A 13,609-nucleotide genomic window follows, 5' to 3' on the forward strand; every position below is an offset into this window, starting at 1 on the left:
GGACACATGTTGGAACGATAATGATTATTCAGGATTTTCTCTCCATTTCCTCGCTTTACTGTTCTGGTTTGTGTTCTGTTTGTCCTTCTCCGTTGCAGGAGACTTTCACTTGAACAACACCATCAGGACACCAGGATCTTTCTCCTTCCTGTCCTTCCTCCTCCTCGCTCGGAAGTCCAAGAACATGTCTAATTGCAGCAACCATGCAGCTACTTGCTACAGAACTCTATCCTCGAGTGGTTCATCTCTCTGGTTGCTGTTTGTTTTAGTTACACACGTGGTCCGAAGCTAAAGCTGAAGTAGAGGAGAAAGTTAGGAGGTGGGATGGCAAATAAATAACCCACCCGAGAGCTAAACTACCGTCTGGACCACTTGTGTCCAACCCGATTTGGCGCCCGAAACCCGACGGACGGAGCTTCGTTCCTGAAGCGGTTGTTGAAGGAAATGGGTTCAATTGTTTCCCAACGAGCAAAACTTCAGCGACGTTACGCTGCTTGCCGTGGCATCCAAGACATCCGGGTCTGGCCTAAATTCGACTCCAACAGAACCGGAGTAAGTAACGCCGTGGCACAGACTTCCGACCCCAAACCACCATAATCGCGGAATCGTGATGACTGGTAATCAGTTAAATTATTATGGTTTTAGCTGACAATTTCTCGTCACTCGAGCTCTCAAGGGGGGGGGGTGGGGGTCGTCCGGAAGAACGGTCGTGTCCGAGTCCGTAAAGACGCGGCGAAGAAATGCTGCAATGGACGAAGAAACGCACCCGACCCTCGGCATCGCAGCGCATACATCACATCTCGTTTGATTGGCTCAATTGAAGTTGTTTGAACTGTGACCGATCTCCACCCGCGGGAGCGCCACCCCGTTCCCTGCGGAAGATCTCTATCCAGTTAGAGTTCGGACCGCTGGACCGACACCCTAACCACACAATCAAACCCATCTGGTGCCCATATTGGACGCAATCCGGACGCTCTTGGGCGCCTTCCGCTTAGGACGACTTTGCTCCCCGAACTCCTGAGAACGGTTGGGGAGGGACGAAGCGGGGAAACGATCCAACGGGGAGGGGAATAAATTTATTCGAATTTATTCAGATCGTTGTCTTATTCAAGTGGCCAATATCTCTGTTGCTCTCGCTCTCTCTCTCTCTCTCTCTCTCTCTTCGGCGGGAGTTCAGTCCGGATTCCCTCGCTTTCGGAAGAAGACAACCGATCGGCTGTCGGAAGGAATTGGGCGCAAGAATGTCTGTCTTTCCGATCCGATCTCGGCTCCCCATCATCCTCGGGCAGCTTCTCTAAACCCTCTCCACCCCCCCCTGGTCAATTGAGCGGAATGTTAATTCATCAACGGCGATGTCGCCTCGGGCAGCGCCGATGTTGGCCGCCTCTCGGACACATGCCATCCCGACGGCGATGAACGTGTGTGGCTTAGGTAGAAAGTTCAACCGATTAGTATTCCACTGGAGTGTGCTGGAGCCTATTCCAGGGCTTCGGTTCTGGTTGAGCTATTTAAATTCTTTTCGTTTCCACAGACGATACGGTTTTTCTTACTGTAAAATGTTGCAAACGAGTATTTCGGAAGATCTTTGTTTCGAAACATTGGATGGTAAAAATAAAACAGTAAAATACTTCCCTTAAAATATCAGGTGAAAAAGATCTTCGCAAGGTGCTTGGAGAACTATTTCATAAACCTTTCCCTCGACATTTTCACTTTCCGATGCTTTTGCAGCAATAAAAAGGCCAACCTTTCCTATTCTCAAAGAACCACCGAACGTTACGTAACACCGTTGACATTTGCTTATCGCCGCGGCATCACGACACCGCCGGCTACTCCTGATATCCCTCCTATAGGAGTGAGCCTATAAACCTCCTCCTCCTAAACCGGAAGAGAAATGAACCAGTGCAACGCGGGCTGAAATAAATCGTGTGCCAACCGTTTACAACAAAATAATCCGAAAGCCACGACGACGACGACGAAAAGGCAACCCCATCGAGGGGAGACTGGGAAAATGGGACGTGTGTCTGGCCCCAAAGCCGCGAAACGAGAGGAAAAGCAAATTCAAACGAGCATGCAGTTTTCCTTCCCGGAAAGTGCAGTCGCGAACAAGGGATAAGAAAACGAAAACCCTCATCATCCGGCAGGCCTGGCTGACACATGGTGTGCAATTGCATATACGAAGGAACACGGAAAAGCTGGCCAGCAAGTCACAAAGCCACCCAACCGCCGTACGTTTGGCGTTCGATTTCTCAGCGCCGACCATTTCGAAGTCGGCCGAGTTCGGAGTGAAGTGCAGCATGTCCGAGCCCGGCCCCAGCTGGCCTGTTACTTAAGCGCCACGCGGCCTGCTAGGAAGGGGGAAAAGTGTCAAGAAATCTGTGTCAGACCGTCCGAGGAACCGACCGCAACGGTGGAAAACCACGGGACGGAGAGTCGATGCCTGAGCGAGCGGAATCGACGGGCTTGTCTCTTTCGCCTAATAGTTTTATAATCGACTTGGTACGCCTACGGTTTCAGGCTTCCATTTTCGTCGTCACGAAAACCGGCGTCCCTTTCTTCTTCCACGCTTGACACCTTTATCCGCCTTGCTTCCTGTTGCGAAGGGATTTTTATTTACTTCATTTGAAATGATCCTAGTTAGTTAAGGATTATTCCAAAAGAAAAAGGAAAATTACTTTGTACATGGTTTGTTATCTAAATATTAACACTCGAGCTCAATCCTAAGACTATAGGAATTCGTTTGAACTGTGTCGAATGTTAAAATTTGACACCATTTCTAACACGCATTCACCTATCACCTAATGAAATTGAATTAACATAATTCAGGTCTTCTTAAATCCATAATTCACCGCACTGTAATTACAATAAACATTATCATTAGCATTCCAATCCAGTTGGAAACCCCCTGTTTGAATCACTCCGAACGAGGGTGGTGGAGGGCGAGGGCCTAAAAACATCCATCCTCGGCATCCCCCATTTTTCCAACCCTCGAACCCCGAACGTTTGGAAGAACCGAATGGGCAAAAAGGAGGAAAAGAAAAAGATAACGCCAGCGAGATAAGTTCCCCGGGCCGGACGACGAGGTGGGCAAAAGAAATGAGTCTACCACCAGTTGGCACGCTGACTCTGCAGACTCGCCCTCCCCCCCCCCTCCCCCCCCTCCTCCTCCTCCTTTCCACTCATCAACCATCAGCTCGTGGAGTTGATGATGTAATTTTTTCGCTGTCCCTTTCTTTTCATCTCAATCGGCACGGCACGACGTTCGTTTCCTCCTCCGAGACACAGGCTCCACGAGGCGGTTTCTCCCTCCCCCCTTTGCCCCCTCGTTTGACTCATGCCGGCCACCATTATGCTGGCGTTCCGCGAACGCATTCACCATCGGCTCCACTTCTCTTCGGCGGCCCAGCTGGTTCGTTATTAATACATAATTCACGGCGAGCGTGCGCGATCTCCCTCGACTCTGCAACTGCCTCCCCGAAGAGAGTCTGCATGCATTTCGAAGATAAAAGTGAACAGCACCACCCAATGCGGTGTCCCCCGCACGGGCAGCTCCACTTGCAAAAGGAACTGGGAGGAAAATCACGTAAAATATTAGCAGCGAAAATTAAATAATGCGGATGTGTATTCATTTCATGACCAAATTCCGCATCGCGATCGCGAAACCCACGACACGGAAAGTGAAAGGTAAAATGGTGGCTGCTTCCCGGCGTGGCCTTTTTTCACTTTTCTTTCAAGGATGCCAGGGGGGAGGGTGTACCTTTTACTACCGGAGGAAGCCCAGACTGGCCGCGATTTGTTTCGGGTGCGATTCGAAATGAGTAAAACTCGGTTTGTATCTGGGAGAGAAGACTTCATCAGCGAATGAATTTGCTCAGTTTTTGGACAAACGGTTCCCACCTTGACAGTTCCTCTAGCATAACAAAAGGAGATCGTTCCCAGGTCTGCACAATAATTAACTCATCTGCTCTCCGCATAGACAAACTATTCGTGTCCGACCGGAATGGGGTTAAGTCACAGTGTTTTTTTACCAATAACCATGACCATTCCACGGCAGTTGTCTGTCAAACCGGCTCCTGAGATGCGCCCCTGGGGGCGAGTGTGTGGGAGGGGGGTTATGTTACCCCCCATCTCACTGTGACACGAAAATTAACCAGTCACCAAACCGGCATTCGGAAGCATCAGTTCCGACCGTGAGAGAAGGGCCGCCCGATTCGATGCGTTACGGCACGTTACACAAGACGCACGCTTCCAACCGAACCGGCGACGATCACGCAATGGAAGCTGGAAGTAGGAAATGAACCACCGGCCAGCACCGAATTAAGCGAGAGCAAAATACGTCTAGACAGCTGGGAAATCAAGGGTAAACGACGGGTATTACGAGACGTAAGTTTTTCGGTGGGGAAGGCATCAGATTAAACGTCCGATTTCTTTGTGTTCGCTCGCTGATGAGTTCCAACTATTTCCGCCAATAAATCAGGGCTTAAGCGGACTCACAGAGGAGCCGAAAAAACAAAAACCACAAAGTTAAACTCATATTTTTCACCACTCGGTGAAAGTCTCGTCTACTCTCTGATTAACTTTTATGCCATTTTTTGGAGGAAAGATTGTCCCTTCCAACGCATCACGTGTCAATTCCCGTTCGGTTCCTTTAAAGGGCATCGAAACAGCGGAAACACGACTTCCATCCACGCGCCAACTGAAACGAAAGACACGTTGCGGTCGCGAAATCAACTTACATTACCTAAATTTGTTGCTTCTACCTACATATGTTTACATCATACAAACCACGCGTACAAGGCGAGAAAACAAAGGCCAAAAGGGACACAAGGGGCAGCACACGCAACGCCAACAACATTTCACATGCTTATGGTAATGAGGTAATTGAAATTCTCACCACTTCTTCGCCGCGCTCGCCGTTCGCTAGAGCTTCTTCGGCGAAATCTTTCCATTCTGTTTGCTTCCCTTCTCGCTTGGATTGCCCTACGAGGACTGGATAAACTTTTGCCCCCCTCCTGAGGGGGGCCTCCCCACTCCGTCGCAAATGTCACCGCACTTTGATTCGCTATTAATTAGATAGTTTAGAAAATGATATTTACGACTTGGCAGGACGTGCTCGGAATGGTCGCGCGCTCGAGAACTTCGCTCGAGATCTTCACCACATTCCATGCGGGTATGCGCAATGACTTCCGGCCACTCTGTAGCTCCGACCCCCTCCTGCCCCTTTCCTTTTTGCAAATGGTGTCATTTTATTTTATGTACTTTTTCGTCTGTGTGTGGGAAAAGAATGTTGACAACCGGCGCAGGTTGGCACTTGCGCATTAAAAATCCGACGCACGCAAACACCGCCTGACCGTGTGTTGGGCTCGTGTTGGCTTTTTGTTGTTGAGTCAGCAAGCGGCCAAGGTAACGGCAAACCGAAGGGAACGGCATCGAAAGCAAAAAATTAAATATCCCCAAGCCCCCTCCGTGCGAAGCTGCGTATCCTTTCACAACGAACACACACACACCTTTCTTGGTTCGGTGATGACGTCCAACCATCATCTTCTCGAAGCCGGGAGCTTAATTAAAGGTCTCGCCGTATGGTCCCGTTGGTCTCAGGAAATGAAATGAAAACGCCACGCCACGCCACGTCCAGTCACGTGAGCTCCCTCCCGGTGGCGATCGACGATCGTGCGACGCAGGAAGCGACGCCATCCACGGGCGGAAAATATCCTTTCGCGCGGTGGCTTCGCTTTGGCCCGTTTCGTCGTTTTTCGTCGATCCCCATCATTTATTTTGATGGTTGTTTCCTTTAATCAGTGCATTGGAGCCAACAACAGTCTCGTCAGTCTTTTTTTAATTTTTTGTCGATGCCATTCCGAAAGCATCACCGAGGCGCTTCGGGTGTGTTGCCTCCCTTTCTTCACTGGTACCGTTATCCAATCCACAGGTTGCTGGCATCGATCCGAGGTATCCAGGACCAGTGGACGACGCTGCTTGGCCTGGCCGGGGAGAGGAAAACGGCACGACCGGGGAAAAGAAAACAATCATCCCCCCGAGGGCGGCAGAAGGCTACTCGGGAGGAAACCTTTCATGTGATCCGATATCCAATTTCCGGCCAAAACCTGGCTACCGCATCATCAGAAGACGGAGAGTGGCCAGTTATGATTCGAACACGGTAAGAGAAGGAAAGATTTGGTGGTCAGACATTTTTGCTAAAAGGAAGCCCGAAATAATTTCAACATTGTTGCTGAGGTTCCAAGATCGAGGAATTTGAGCACGAAATAATAAGTGAGAAAGGTTTCTTCTGTTTTCGTTCATGTTATACAACGTATTCTTGAGTTATGATTTGGATTTTTAAAATATTTTGTTTAAAAATCAAACCGCAATCGAAAATTTTAGCTGATCTGTAGAAGAGATAATTCTTATTTTTAAGGAATTGAAGATTCAAAACCAAAAGGAACTTACCACCATCTTTATCCTACATATTTGTACGATGTCGCATGAACATACACTGCTTCCATCAGATGTTGCATCATAAGTCGTCTGTCATTTGGCGTTAAGATTTTAATTTCCCCCGTCCAGAACCTCGAACCTCGAACCGGGTGGAGGGAGGAAACACTACTCCCATGTTTCAACGGGCGGGCCGTTTTGTCAACACAAGTGTGTGCGGCGACAACCTGTCCCACGGAAGAACCGCGAAGCCGGTTTTCCAGAACCGGTTGCTCGCAGTTCCGCTTCGTTTCGTTCTTGTGCCCGAGCCCGAAGTAGAATTCAATCATACCGCGGTTCCTGCGGCGACGGAAGGACAAAGGAAGACGCTACCCCGGCGGGGGAAGGGAGGGGGGAATGTGTCGGTGTACAAACACGTGCACACAGCCGTGTCGGGCCACGGGGAGGAGAACCCTTCACGATAAGGATGAGAGTGATGAGAACTGAAATCAAAAAAAAAACCTACATGTTTCCCTTCAAGACGCACACAGACACACACGTACACTCCCAGCTGGGCTATCGGGTGGCATATTTTGAAAAGAATTAATAAACATCACCGATCGCATCGTCTCCTCCACCGAACCCGGATCGGATCGTCGATTGAGTCGGAACGGAACGAAACGGATTGAAACGATCGGCAAGGAATGTGCGGCGTCGGGCAATAAAAAAAAAAAGTCTCCCTCCACTCCAAGTACAAAAAGGAAGCCATCCAGGAGGCCCTCGGCTCGGGAAAAGGGCCGGAACGAAACGGGACGGTGCATGGAGTTTTCTCATGAAACATAAAAGATAATTTAATATTCTAGCCAAAGCAGCGAACCTAACCCTTTCGGCCTCGACTCGAAATTGTGTTCCGCAACAACAACACTCCCTTTCCGTGTGTGGGGGGGTTTTTGGAGAGAATCTTTTGATGCCCTTTCCCTACCCCCCTCCCTGCACACCTGTTCCATCGGTTGCTTCCTCTCGCACCGACACATACATTTACATATGTCAAAAATGCCATCGGTGACGATCAAGTGCGGCTGCGGGAAAATGTTGATTTTAAAAAACTTAAAGCGTGCGCAAGAATGTTTTATGTTTGTATTTCGCTCCTCTCGCTCACCCGGCCACTCGCACACCACCGAAGGGAGTGGCCAATAGCTTTCGTTTCGCTCGCGGGGTCGGTTCTTCTGGAATTGAATAATTTATTGCCCAGAAATATGATCCATCCGAAAAGGGAACGGTAAAGAATGACAGGAGGATGTGGAATGTTTAAACATTTCTCCGTGTTCCCCCCCGATCCCGCGTTCGACCTTTTCGCGTTCGCCGCGTCCGCCCGCAAAGGGTTCGTCGCTTCCGCGCGCGTCGAAGTCTTTCGTTTCGTTTCGTATTCCCCCGAAACGCAGGAAACGCAAATCTTCGGTCGCACCGAATGCTAAATTAACAACTCGTCGCCTGTCACAAAAGGCCAATCGGGTTTTGGGAAATGATTTATCGATCCCGATGCCATCGCCGAAGGGTCCGGGTTTGCTCTCGCACTCGGTTTCGGCTTTCTTTCGCAATAGTTAGAAAATAATCCCTCCACCATGGGCACTTTCTTTCCATACGGTTCATTTCCTTCCGAGCCGCCGGGCGAGGTGACAATGGGTTTCGAGAGCTCGCCCTGTGGCACACCTGCCAGGCCGGATCCTTTCTTCGTGTTCCTCTGCGAGGCTGGTGGTCCCGCGCGTAGTCCATAAATCGGCAGTTCCTCGCTTAAGCCTCGCTGGGAGAGTTCATTATTTCCTGCCCCTGGGAACCTGGCCCGGCTACGGCTACGGTTGGCAGACTTGCAGTGCGCAATTAATGGATTTTCTTCGCACATACACCAATGGCGACAAACGATTCAAAGGAGAGCAAATCGGGCCGGGAAAGTGTAAAGAAAGCAAGCGGTCGAAAATAATACTCTCCGAATCCTGGCTAATGCTCTGCACTGGAAGTGGAACGAAATGCGCCCAACAAAAGCGCGAACCACACAAGAAGATCCTGCTCGGGTCGTGCTTTGCCAAGTGGCTGGAAGTGAAAATGCATTCCCATCGCAGAAGGCTGCGAAAAATGTTTGCTTTGTCACCGAACCGAGAAGAAGCTTAAAATAGAGTAGCTTTCTTCTCGATTTTCTTTTCATTTGCAACGAGGTATAAAAATGCACAGTAGGCCATTTTGATAAACCGGGAATGAACAAATCAACTATTTACTAAACACATTCTTTATATTGAAAATCACACGAACAAGCAACCTCAACATGTGATGCTTTGAGTTAAACTAACAAGAAGCTAAAGACGCCGACAGACAAGAACAAAGATCTCAACAAATCTAGGAGGATCTTTATTAAAATAACCTTAAAACAAACCTCTAGTTCCCGTTCCCAAAACGACTACCAATTCCGTAAGCCACACACTCCATCCGACCGAATGACATCTGTGTTTATCTCGGAGTCAAAGATAGTTCCAAGAAAACTTCACCCAACGAGAGCACCTTGATTTCATCTCCAACTCCAGCAGACAGCCATCATTACTTCTTGTTATCTACGCTACCTGCCTGTCCCGTTTTCTCCCCTCCGGATCCACCACATTTCCCCGTTTCTGTTTTCTTCTCTTGCTCACCAGCCTCGGGGCTGAAAGTCATAAAAATTCGTCCCATTTTAACGACCACGGAAATTACGCTCATAACTCAGTCCCGGTCATCTGACATGGGATGTGTTTGGGTGCTACGTCTCGCGTCGTGACGCATCCAGCCGGGGCCCCTCAGTGCCGGGAGCCGGGTTGCTTCTGTTGTTGTCATAACATTTACGACGTTCTTCCTTCTCGCGACGCCGGAGTGGACCGACGGTGCTTCCTGCACTGCGAGATCTTCTACGTGGAGCAATTTCTCGGTCCCGATATGCGCCACCATTCGAAATTTGGTGGTTTCATCCAGCCGGAATGTAGGAAAAAGGCCCGAAGCGAAGAAACGACGTTCGAGGAAACCGAAAAGTCGTTCTAGCATGGCACCCAAGTGAAAGCCACGAAATTGTCCTAATCTTCCAGATTAGATGCAGAGATTAAACCGAAGCGTCAGCGTCGAAACAAAACCGCCCCGCGTTGGTAAATTATGTCCCAAAACAACGTGGATTGTGAGCGCACGATCGAGGAAGAGGAAAACTGCCTGGAAAGGCGATGGCGATCGAATACGCTCAGCGATTCCGTGGAAAATGTTACGGTTGATCGACGTTAAAGTCGTCGTTTTGTCGTTAAATTTTTATCGATTTACTGTTTTTTCAATAATCGAACAACCGATTTTGGGTATATTATTTTTGGTGATCATAATCTTAAACTTATTTTCAATGAAAATCGCTGCTGGAGGGCGGAAGTTTCAACACTTACGACCATTTTCCATACCTCAGCCGACCGACAGGAACTCACCCTCATATCTTACAGCAAGCCCGGGGTGGTATCAGATTTACCACGATTCCGTTTGCCGCAAGCGTTTCCTTTATACCTCCTTTTTCCTTTCCAGAGCCATTCCGGACCCCGGCGTATATCCTTTCCATTATGTTTGCTTTATGAGCTGTTATGCTTTTCACCTCGTGTCTTCTCCTTCTGCCTCCGTTGAAGCTGAAACTGAAATTGAAACGAAGGCCAAGGAATTCCAAACTCAAACCCGAATGCACTCGAAGGGCGAAAAAAGGATCCTGTTTCTCATTGCTGCTCGACGTTCGGGTCACTGACAGGCCCATAGACGATCCTCAACTTGCTGGTGGTGGTGGTGTTGATGCTCGTTAGAGAAGATACACACATTCTTTGGGTTTTTTTTCCCTAAAAACCAGTACGGCTCCAGGACGAACATTGGTTGGTTATTCATTGGACGTGTACAGGAAGAAATAATTTATATTTTTAATCACACACGCTGTCCTCCCTCACCGACACCGTCATTACACCCATACCGAAACGGGTGAAAGGAAATCGAGATGGACAAAACGTTAGAGGACCATTAGGAGCAAAGGGATCGTGCTCTATCTTCCGCGCTGATTCAGAAGGGACACCGAGAGCTGACCGGGTTCTGGTGTCGATGATCAACACACTCTATCTTCATGCCGTGAATGCCGCAGTTCACCCAAAGCATGAACCGAATGAAAAATGACGCAAATTGTATGAATCGATTCGGGCAAGATCAGATCCGGAGCCCTCTTTGCGTTGGTCACATTAGGACAAACATTAGGAAACGTCGTCCTTCGTCGTCCCGTGTTATGATCCTACGGGATTTTATCAGAAAAGGATGGCTATAACTGAGCCGCTCGAAAAAAAAAGCACGGGACCAAAAAAGCGGGGAAAAGGAGAAGATCCTTCGGTTGGAAACCGGTAACAGGCGCTCCGATCCTCGTTTCCTATTGATCCTCGCAAGAAACACATGCAACATGAAGGTGGTCGTCCTCGAACCATTTTCCGTTCATTTTCCTCTTCGGGGTTTTCTTCCTTTCTACAGCTTGCTTTCCTTGTTTCTTCACATCCTTCAGTCGGCTCTTTTTTTTGGAAACTTTGTCAGGATCAGTTTTAGCTTTTCAGAGCGTGGGAACGTCTCGCAAGTTGAAACGTCTGCATCACCAAAACGGCAACTGCTCCTCGAGGCTGCTCGGTTGTGTTACAGTTCCTGAGGGCATGCTCCGAACGGCGACGTACTGTTTCTTCCTGTTCCAGCTTCCTCCACATTCTGCACCTCAAGGATATTATTATGGGCTTTTGAAAGTATGGATGAAGGAAAAGTGGTCCCGGAACGTCTTGAAATGTGCAGCTCAGGGTTGAACGTGCTCCTCACGCTTCTGGCGTGAAATTGTTTCATAATTTATTCCCGCTGTGCGATACGCAGCAAGAATTGACGCAATTTAATCCTGCCCTGCTGGGTTCTCTCGAAAACACTCCGGAAGCAATGATACAACGTCGTGGAAGATTGGATTTTGTGAATGAGAAAGCCGTATCAAGATCGAACGGAAAATGTCTGTTATTTGATTGAATCCATACTTCCTTGTTTTGCGAGTTGTGCTTTACTCCAGTTTTAGACACCCGCATTAGGAAGCCTTAAACGAAAAGTAATCCCCCCGGTATCAATCTCTCACTCGCATTGTCCGGTAATTAGGCTCACGAGCAACAGCCGCCATAGCACGATCTACCGTTCAATCGTTCAATTGGATACTCGAAGGAGGGGGATATCTGAATGGGGAAACCGGTAGAAAACAAGTCCCACCGCAAGGAGCACCACCGGCACCGGCACGGAAGTGAATCTACTCGCGGATTAGCGAAATTAGCACCCTCACCCTCCGCCACGGCTTCGGTCTATTTCTATCCACCAACACACAGTTAAAGACCCATTCGCGGTGACAATCGCGTGTTCCGATCGTGTGCTCTCCTAGCCGTTTCGCGGAAGATTGGCAACAGGCCGAGCCCGAGGAACTCCTAGCACAAGTTGGCCGCGCGGCAGCAAAACCGTTAATCAAGTTTTATTGCTTCGTTGAGCAGCGACCGCATCGGAGCGTAGAAAAGCCACCCACAAGTCGGAGTAGTAGGACTTGGAAAGTGCAATAGTGCACTGGGAAGCGAAAAAGGTGCAAGACCCGTGCAACGATTTGTGGCTACTTCCGCCTTTTCCATTTTGAGCCAAAATACCTTAACCTTAAGTCCTTGCTCAAAAACTTTTAAGAAGTAGATACCAAAGTTAGGCAACAGATTTCAAACTGGTGTCTCTTAAATGCAACTTCTTAATTCCTACTGTCGAAGCTCAGAAACTTTTAAGAAGTAAATACTAAAGTTGGGCAACAGATTTCAAACTGATGTCTCTTAAATGCAACTTCTCAATCCCTGCTCTCAAATCATTCTACTTAGATCCTAGGCCCATCTGGTACATCATTCCAAAAATGGTTACATCCGCAAACGAAGGTGTTCCAATCAGGTGGGTGAGTTGCAAATGGATTGCACTTTTCACGCCGACTAACCTCTACAAAGCCAGCTGATGCACACACGCGCGCTCGGTTGAATGTCGAAGGTTGCATACAGAAAGCGGTTGAACTTTGCGGTGGGAATATTTGCATGAATTATTGACGAGAAGCAGGAGAGGACTAACGACATCGGCCCTTCCTGCCTGCATCCCAAAGTGCAACCAGATGGATCGTCGGTGCGCCAAGTGCCTAAGCTTCAGCTAAACACCCCTCAGAACGGTGAGTGACGTCTCGTTCTTCTCCAGTTCCTCGTCTTCTGACGGCGTTCAGGTTGTCTCGCGGCAAGTTTGTAGTCTGCAGTCGATCAGTGAAAGCTCGCTCCAGCACGCTCGAACAGGCGGCAGAACGTGGAACCGGAGATTTATGGACGTACCGCAAGACTAGACCAGAACGCGGAAGTCGCGTGGATCGCGGCAAAACTTGCCCCCGCCTTGTCTGATTGCCTCGTTGCTTGTTGCTGCTTGTTAGCACTTGCGAAGTGGTGCCTTCTCGCAGCGCGGCGACAGGAAGAATATATCTGGCCCGGGGAGCGGGTCGAAGGCTCGATGCACGGCGAACGGTAATTACTTCATTGACCGGCGGTGCGCGGAAACCACTGCCATACCGTACGCGATGGAAAGTTTATGCACAGAGGCCTCGGGGATCTCTTACTTGCAGATCGTGGGAGCGCCAGCACGAGATGGAGTCCTTAGCTGCAGCCGGTGACCTTCTTTCTAACCGGCAAGTTCCGCTTGGGAGAACTTGTACCCTTTGTACAGCGGCAAGTGCTCGGTGCATCCGTTTTGCAGGTTGGTAAATGTCGCGAAACAACCTTCGAACGTTGGAGGCACGCAAGAAGCAAATTACGGACACCTTTCAATCGAAGATCAAGGGTGGTTTTCTTCGTGAAACAATAATAACCCACTAAACGGTCAGACCACGATAGAAGTAAACCCAAAAGGAAGGGTTCTACATTATACATTTATTCCATACGTACACACACACCTGTCGCAAGTCCATCAACGTGTTGTTAACAACGCTAACGGAACGAAATCCGGGATCCAAGCATGTGTCAATCGCTTCATAATTCATATATCCTCCGCTCGACGCGACCGATGCGTTGCGACTACGGAATACTAATGTAGCCAGAACGCACTTGTCTTCCACGGTGTTACCCAATAG

This window comes from Anopheles coustani, chromosome 2 (assembly GCF_943734705.1).
Source record: "Anopheles coustani chromosome 2, idAnoCousDA_361_x.2, whole genome shotgun sequence".
In the NCBI taxonomy this organism is placed as follows: domain Eukaryota; kingdom Metazoa; phylum Arthropoda; class Insecta; order Diptera; family Culicidae; genus Anopheles; species Anopheles coustani.